Genomic DNA, 8,326 nt, shown 5'->3' on the forward strand with positions numbered 1-8,326 from the left:
AAAAGCGCCGTTGTTTGTGTTTGGGGGCCTGTGGGTGGGAGTGGCCGGATGGCTAATTAGAATCCACGATACGCAGGATGGTTCCCAGACCTGAGGTGGCACCAGTGCCAAGTCGGGCTAGTTGGATGGTGCAAAGTGGCTCCTGCAATCTGCCATCCAGAAGCGGGGCAGCTTACTTTTGTTTTCCAGGGAAACGGGCCGAGGTTTGTGTCTGGGGGCCTATGGCTGGGAGTGACCGGCTGGCTCCTGAAAAGCTACGATAGGCAGGATGGTGACCAGACCCATGGTGGCACCAGTGCCAAGTTGGGCTGATTTGATAGTAGCAAGTGGCTCCTGCAATCTGCCATCAAAAAGTCGGCAGGCGAGTTTTGTTTTCCAGGGAAAAGCGCCGTTGTTTGTGTCTGGGGGCCTGTGGCAGGGAGTTACCGGCTGGCTCCTTAGAATCCACGATACGCAGGATGGTTCCCAGACCCAAGGTGGCACCAGTGCCAAGTTGGGCTGGTTTGATAGTACCAAGTGCGTCCTGCAATCTGCCATCCAGAAGCGGGGCAGCTTACTTTTGTTTGCCAGGGAAACGGGTCGAGCTTTGTGTCTGGGGGCGTATGGCTGGGAGTGACCGGCTGGCTCCTGAAAAGCTACGATAGGCAGGATGGTGACCAGACCCATGGTGGCACCAGTGCCAAGTAGGGCTGGTTTGATAGTACCAAGTGGCTCCGGCAATCTGCCATCAAAAAGTTGGCAGGCAAGTTTTGTTTTCCAGGGAAAAGCGCCGTTGTTTTTTTTGGGGGGCCAATGGCTGGGAGTGGCCGGCTGGCTCCTTAGAATCTACGATACGCAGGATGGTTCCCAGACCAGAGGTGGCACCAGTGCCAAGTCGGGCTGGTTTGATAGTACCAAGTGCGTCCTGCAATCTGCCATCCAGAAGCGGGGTAGCTTACTTTTGTTTGCCCGGGAAACGGGCCGAGGTTTTTGTCTCGGGGCCTATGGCTGGGAGTGACTGGCTGGCTCCTGAAAAGCTACGATAGGCAGGATGTTGACCAGACCCATGGTGGCACAAGTGCCAAGTTCGGCTTGTTAGATAGTACCAAGTGGCTCCTGCAATCTGCCATCAAAATGTTGGCAGGCGAATTTTGCTTTCCAGGGAAAAGCGCCGTTGTTTGTGTTTGGGGGCCTGTGGCAGGGAGTGGCCGGCTGGCTCCTGAAAAGCTACGATAGGAAGGATGGTGACCAGATCCAAGGTGGCACCTGTGCCAAGTCGGGCTGATTTGATAGTACTAAGTAGCTCCTGCAATCTGCCATGCAGAAGCGGGGCAGCTTACTTTTGTTTGCCAGGGAAACGGGACGAGGTTTGTGTTTGGGGGCCTATGGCTGTGAGTGACCGGCTGGCTCCTGAAAATCCATGATACGCAGCATGGTTCCCAGACCCAAGGTGGCACCAGTGCCAAGTGGGGCTGGTTTCACAGTGTCAAGTGCCTCCTGCAATCTCCCATCCAGAAGCGGGGCAGCTGAGTTTTGTTTGCCTGTGAAACGGGCCGTTGTTTTTAATTGGGGTCTGTGGCCGAGAGTGTTCGGCTGGCTCCTGACAACCCACAATACGCAGGATGGTTCCCAGACCCAAGGTGGCACCAGTGCCAAGTCGGGCTGTTTTTATAGTACCAAGTGCGTCCTGCAATTTGCCATCCAGAAGAGGGGCAGTTGAGTTTTGTTTGCCAGAGAATAGCGCCGTTGTTTGTGTTTGGGGGCTTGTGGCTGGGAGTGGCCGACTGCCTCCTTAGAATCTGTGTTACGCAGCATGGTTCCCAGACCCAAGGTGGCACCAGTGCCAAGTTGGGCTGGTTTGATAGTACCAAGTGGCTCCTGCAATCTGCCATCCAGAAGCGGGGCAGCTTACTTTAGTTTGCCAGGGAAACGGGCCGAGGTTTGTGTCTGGGGGCCTATGGCTGGGAGTGACCGGCTGGCTCCTGAAAAGCTACAATAGGCAGGATGGTTACCAGACCCATGGTGGCACCAGTGCCAAGTTGGGCTGGTTTGATAGTACCAAGTGGCTCCTGTAATCTGCCATCAAAAAGTTGGCAGGCGAGTTTTGTTTTCCAGGGAAAAGCGCCATTGTTTGTATTTGGGGGCCTGTGGCTGGGAGTGGCCGGCTGGCTCCTTTGAACCCACGATACGCAGGATGGTTCCCAGACCCAAGGTGGCACCAGTGCCAAGTCGGGCTGGTTTGATACTACCAAGTGCGTCCTGCAATCTGCCATCCAGAAGCGGGGCAGCTTAATTTTGTTTGCCAGGGAAACGGGCCGTGGGTTTTGTTTGGGGGCATATAGCTGAGAGTGGCCGGCTGGCTCCTGAAAATCCACGCTAGGCAGCATGGTTCCCAGATGCAAGGTGGCACCAGTGCCAAGTCGGGCTGGTTTGATGGTGCAAAGTGGCTCCTGCAATCTGCCATCCAGAAGCGGGGCAGCTGATTTTTGTTTGCCAGAGAAAAATTCCGTGGATTGTTTTTGGGGGCATATTGCTGGGAGTGGCCGGCTGGCTCCTTAAAATGCTCGATACGCATGATGGTTCCCAGGCCCAAGGTGTCACCACTACCAAGTCGGCCTGCGGTTTTAGTATCAAGTTCATCCTGCAATTTGCCATCCAGAAGAGGGGCAGTTGAGTTTTGTTTGCCAGAGAAACGGGCCGAGGTTTCTGTTTGGGGACATATGGCTGAGAGTGGCCAGCTGGCCCCTGAATATCCACGATACACAGCATGGTTCCCAGATCCAAGGTGGCACCAGTGCCAAGTCGGGCTGGTTTGATAGTACCAAGTGTCTCCTGCAATCTGCCATCCAGAAGCAGGGCAGCTTACTTTTGTTTGCCAGAGAAATAGGCCTAGGTTTTTGTTTGGGGGCCTGTGGCTAGGAGTGGCCGGCAGGCTCCTAAGAATCCAGGATACGCAGGATGTTTCCCAGACCCAAGGTGGCACCAGTGCCAAGTCGGGCTGGTTTGATAGTACCAAGTGGCTCCTGCAGACTCCATCAAAAAGTTGGCAGGCGTGTTTTGTTTTCCAGGGAACAGCGCCGTTGATTTTGTTTGGGGGCCTGTGGCTGGGAGTGGCCGGCTGGCTCCTTAGAATCCACGATACGCAGGATGGTTCCCAGACCCAAGGTGGCACCAGTGCCAAGTCGGGCTGGTTTGATTACACCAAGTGGCTCCTGCAATCTGCCATCCAGAAGTGAGGCAGCTAAGTTTTGTTTGCGAGAAAAAAGGGCCGTGGTTTTTGTTGGGGGCCTGTGGCTGGGAGTAGCCGGCTGGCTCCTTAAAATCCACGATAGGCAGGATGGTTCCCAGACCAGAGGTGGCACCAGTGCCAAGTCGGGCTGGTTTGATAGTACCAAGTGGCTCCTGCAATCTGCCATCCAGAAGCGGGGCAGCTGAGTTTTGTTTGCCAGAGGAAAAGGCTGTGGTTTGTGTTTGGGGGCCTGTGGCTGGCAGTGGCCGGCTGGCTCCTGAAAATCCACGATACGCAGCATGGTTCCCAGACCCAAGGTGGCACCAGTGCCAAGTGGGGCTCGTTTGACAGTGTCAAGTGCGTCCTGCAATCTCCCATCCAGAAGCGGGGCAGCTGAGTTTTTTTTGCCAGGGAAACGGACCTTTGTTTTTGATTGGGCTCTGTGGCCGAGAGTGGTCGGCTGTCTCCGGACAATCCACAATACGCAGGATGGTTCCCAGACCCAAGGTGGCACCAGTGCCAAGTCGGGCTGGTTTGATAGTACCAAGTGTCTCCTGCAATCTGCCATCCAGAAGCGGGGCAGCTGAGTTTTGTTTGCCAGAGAAAAGGGCCGTGGGTTGTGTTTGGGGGCATATGGCTGGGAGTGGCCACCTGGCTCCTTAAAATGCACGATACGCCGCATGGTAACCAGACGCAAGGTGGCACCAGTGCCAAGTCAGGCTGTTTTTGTAGTACCCAGTGGCTCCTGCAATTTGCCATCCAGAAGCGGGGCAGTTGAATTTTGTTTGCTAGAGAAAAGGGCTGTGGTTTGTGTTTGGGGGCCTATGGCTGAGAGTGGCCGGCTGGCCCCTGAAAATCAACGATAGGCAGGATGGTTCCCAGATCCAAGGTGGCACCAGTGCCAAGTAAGGCTGGTTGTATGGTTCAAAGTGACTCCTGCAATCTGCCATCCAGAAGCGGGACAGCTGAGTTTTTTTTGCCAGAGAAAATGTCCATGGTTTCTTTTTGGGGCATACGGCTGGGAATTGCCGGCTGGCTCCTTAAAATGCTCGATACGCAGGATGGTTCCCAGAGCCAAGGTGGCACCACTGCCAAGTCGGGCTCTTTTTGTAGTACCAAGTGCGTCCTGCAATTTGCCATCCAGAAGAGGGGCAGTTGAGTTTTGTTTGCCAGAGAAAAGGGCCGAGGTTTGTGTTTGGGGGCATATGGCTGGGAATGACCGGCTGGCCCCTGAAAATCCACGATACGCCGGATGGTTCCCAGATCCAAGGTGGTACCATTACCAAGTCGGGCTGGTTTGATAGTCCCAAGTGGCTCCTGCAAACTGCCATCCAGAAGCGGGGCAGCTTACTTTTGTTTGCCAGGGAAATGGGCCGTTGTTTGTGTTTGGGGGCCTGTGGCTGGGAGTGTTCGGCTGGTTCCTGAATATGTACGATACGCAGGATTGTTCCCAGATCCAAGGTGGCAGCAGTGCCATGTTGTGCTGGTGTGATAGTCCCAAGTGGCTCCTGCAATCTGCCATCCAGAAGTGGGGCAGCTGATTTTTGTTTGCCAGAGAAAAGGTCCGTGGTTTGTTTTTGGGGGCATATGGCTGAGAGTGGCCGGCTGGCCCCTGAAAATCCACGATACACAGGATGGTTCCCAGATCCAAGGTGGCACCTGTGCCAAGTCGGGCTGATTTGATAGTACTAAGTAGCTCCTGCAATCTGCCATGCAGAAGCGGGGCAGCTTACTTTTGTTTGCCAGGGAAACGGGCCGAGGTTTGTGTTTGGGGGCCTATGGCTGAGAGTGACCGGCTGGCTCCTGAAAAGCTACAATAGGCAGGATGGTGACCAGACCCATGGTGGCACCAGTGCCAAGTTCGGCTGGTTTGATAGTACCAAGTGGTTCCTGCAATCTGCCATCCAGAAGCAGGGCAGCTGAGTTTTGTTTGCCAGAGAAAAGGGCCTTGGTTTGTGTTTGGGGGCATATGGCTGGGTGTGGCCAGCTGGCTCCTTAAAATGCACGATATGCAACATGGCTCCCAGACCCAAGGTGGCACCAGTGCCAAGTTGGGCTGGTTTGATAGTACCAAGTGGCTCCTGCAATCTTCCATGATCACGTGGAGAAATACTTTCTGGTTTCAGCCTCATGCTCTTTCTTCTCTCCCTCAACTTCTCTATCACCTCTCATCTGGTTCACATGCGCTGTCTTCAAGGTCCACAGGCTACTTTTCACAGAATCTTCTGGCCTGATGAAGTAAGGATGATGAATAGAACAGAGCTGGGATCTATTTTCCAGTTTGGATAAAATGCATTCTGCACACAAATCCAAGGAGAACGGGCTGCCCCGATGCCCAGAAAATCTTTCACTCCTGCTAGTGTTCTACGTCAACCGCAACTTAGTCTGAAAGAAAAGCTTTTTCTCTGAGAGCATCTGAGAGGTTTGCATGAAGCACTGATATCTGACATATGCAATTTTGAATAGGAGAGGAAAAAGAAAATGGCAAGGAGTTTTTAATTTTAGTGGTTTCAATTTTAATTTCCGTGCACTTTTTCAAAACTTGTCAGCTCAAATGCCCATCAACATCTTTTAGTCATCTGTAAGTCAGTATTCATATAAAATGTGCTTCAAATCCAAAGAATTTCAAATTTGCACTCCAAGCTTCTATGCCTAGATTTATGATTTCCTACACATATTAGATGAAAGGAAGGCCTTTTTTACTGTGGGAGTGCTGGAACACTGGAACAGGTTGCCCAGAGAAGTTGTGGGTGTCCCATCCCTGAAAGTATTCAAGGTCACCTTGGACAGGGCTTGGAGCAGCAACAAAGGAGAAGCTTGATGGTAGAGAAACAAAGTTGGACTATAGAAGAAACTCGGATTGAAGTATAGGATCAAGTTTTCTCTCAGCTCTTGGGGTAAATTCAAAGTTGTACAAAATGACATTTATCTGTGCTATTCACTACTGTAACAGAAAGTTTCATGAAAACTGTACAGAAGATAGTAAATTTTAAAAGAGATAAGAATTACAGCATAAAATCCATGGGATAGGTTACAACATGAGACACTCTCTAAGAGAAAATCTCTGTGTTTCAGCACTTCATCAGGGTAAGATTTCATGAAGTGCCAAAGAAGGCGGCAAAATATCATTCGGGACATTATTTACTGGAATTCAGCCTGGCCATTAGTAGGAACTGCCTTTGAACATATCATGTAGATATACCACACACACTTTCCCTTCACTGAAAAATTACTGTTTACAACAAATAAGCAATTGACGATCAAAATTGATTGAAAGCATCTTAAACATGTCAAGTATTTCATTGTAGATGATCTGTGATCCAAATGCTTCTTCCACCTTCGAGAGGGACAGAAGAATTCTTCCATATCATGATGGTTTAAAATTGTATCAACCAATGTTTTCTGCTGAAAAGATATCATCTATTTTTTTCTATTTTTGGAAGAAAATATTCCTAGACATACAACAGGTGAGAACTAAGTAATTTTAAAGAAACAAATGAAATGAAAATATTCTGTAAATAGAATGAAATGAAAAGCTGTGTTTTAAATAGGAGCTAAATATTAAACAGAATTTTTGTACCAGGCATTTGAATTACTGCACCAGCTCTTTTGCCCATCAAGAGAGGCATTTAGCATTTCAGTCTTTTCCAAGGTGTTCATGATCTGCTATGCTGATCTCTGTGTGTGCCTAGGTGTGTGTGGAGGGGGGGGCATATGAAGGGGAGTGTGTATGTTTGCTTTACAATTGTTGTGGCAGATTCATGCCTCAGCTCCACATTTTGTTTTAAAAAGGTCACACCGAGTGGATATGAAGTTTACTATCAACAAGAGATCGATTCCCAAATCATCCATTTGACTCTCCCTTATAAATCATGTGCTTTGTTGCATATTTTATCAAATATACTTTCAAGCCAGATGGAGGAAGGAGGATGTGGGAATCCCTCCACCATCTTGCAACTTTTATGTAAGTAGGTTTTCAAGAAAATCATCATTTCTCTTTTAAATATGTCTGGAACAGGCATGATGGTAGTGTCAACCTGTTGGAGTTTTTGTTGCTGGAAGAAGTTGTACAAAAGGATTGGTTTTTACATTGACCAGTTACTGAATCAAGCGCAGGAATACATTGGAAATTTAGCTGGGGGTTCCTTTTCCCAGCAGACTACTTCTAGAACGAGCTTGTACACTGAAGCTGACTCTTTTGCTCTCTTTTTGTTTCTTTCCTATTTTCTTGGCTTCTTTGCCACTATCTAGACAATTTTGGAACTTTGTTCCCAACTAAAATGGTTTCAATAGTCTGATTGTGATCATACATTTTTACAAGGAATTTTTAAAATCTTTCCTCGAGTCCAGAAAGTCAAGGACTTAGATCTTTTTCTTCCCTTATCAATATTGCCATGAAATTGATAAATAAAGACCAACTCTTTATTTTTGTTTTTAACCCACGTAGATAATTCCCATCCATTAATCCATTTTGTGGACCAATAGCTGCCATTCTGATGGAAGCTGTCACTTCTTAACAATAGGCATTCTGTGACTATGTTGACAGCACTTTGGGTGAAGATCCTAACTGGTCTTAGATATACATAGGGAGAAATTTGCTCAGCCAGTGTCAGTCTTAAGCATGCGTATCAGAAGATCTTTCTAGAGCTGGGAATTTTCCCATGAAAGGGATTCAGTTAGGGAAGAGACACTTGTGCCAGAGTTTTACATTCTTCTTGAACACTGCTTAAGGAACTTAGATGCCATGTCCATTTGGATCTCTGTCTGCACAGAACTTTGTCATGCCAGTGCTTTGAAATGCATCTTGAAGAGAATTCACTAGCACAGAATGAAAGAGAGTGGAAGGGGTTGGTGGGGCTAACCAGGCCCAACCCCCCTGCCTAAACCAGGATACCTAGAGCCTCTTGCCCAGGATTCTATCTGGGTGTACTTTTAATGTCTTCAAAGATCCAGGCTCCACAATCTTTCTGGGCAGTCTGTGCCGTGGTTCAGTCACCCTGACAGTAAAGAAACATTTACTGATGTTCAAAGGCAATCTCCTGTATTTCAGTGTGTGCCCACTGCCTCTTGTCTTTTCCCTCAGCATCACTGAAAAGACACTGATTCCCTCCCCTTTGC

The sequence above is a fragment of the Melospiza melodia genome, chromosome 3 (assembly GCF_035770615.1).
Source record: "Melospiza melodia melodia isolate bMelMel2 chromosome 3, bMelMel2.pri, whole genome shotgun sequence".
In the NCBI taxonomy this organism is placed as follows: Eukaryota; Metazoa; Chordata; class Aves; order Passeriformes; family Passerellidae; genus Melospiza; species Melospiza melodia.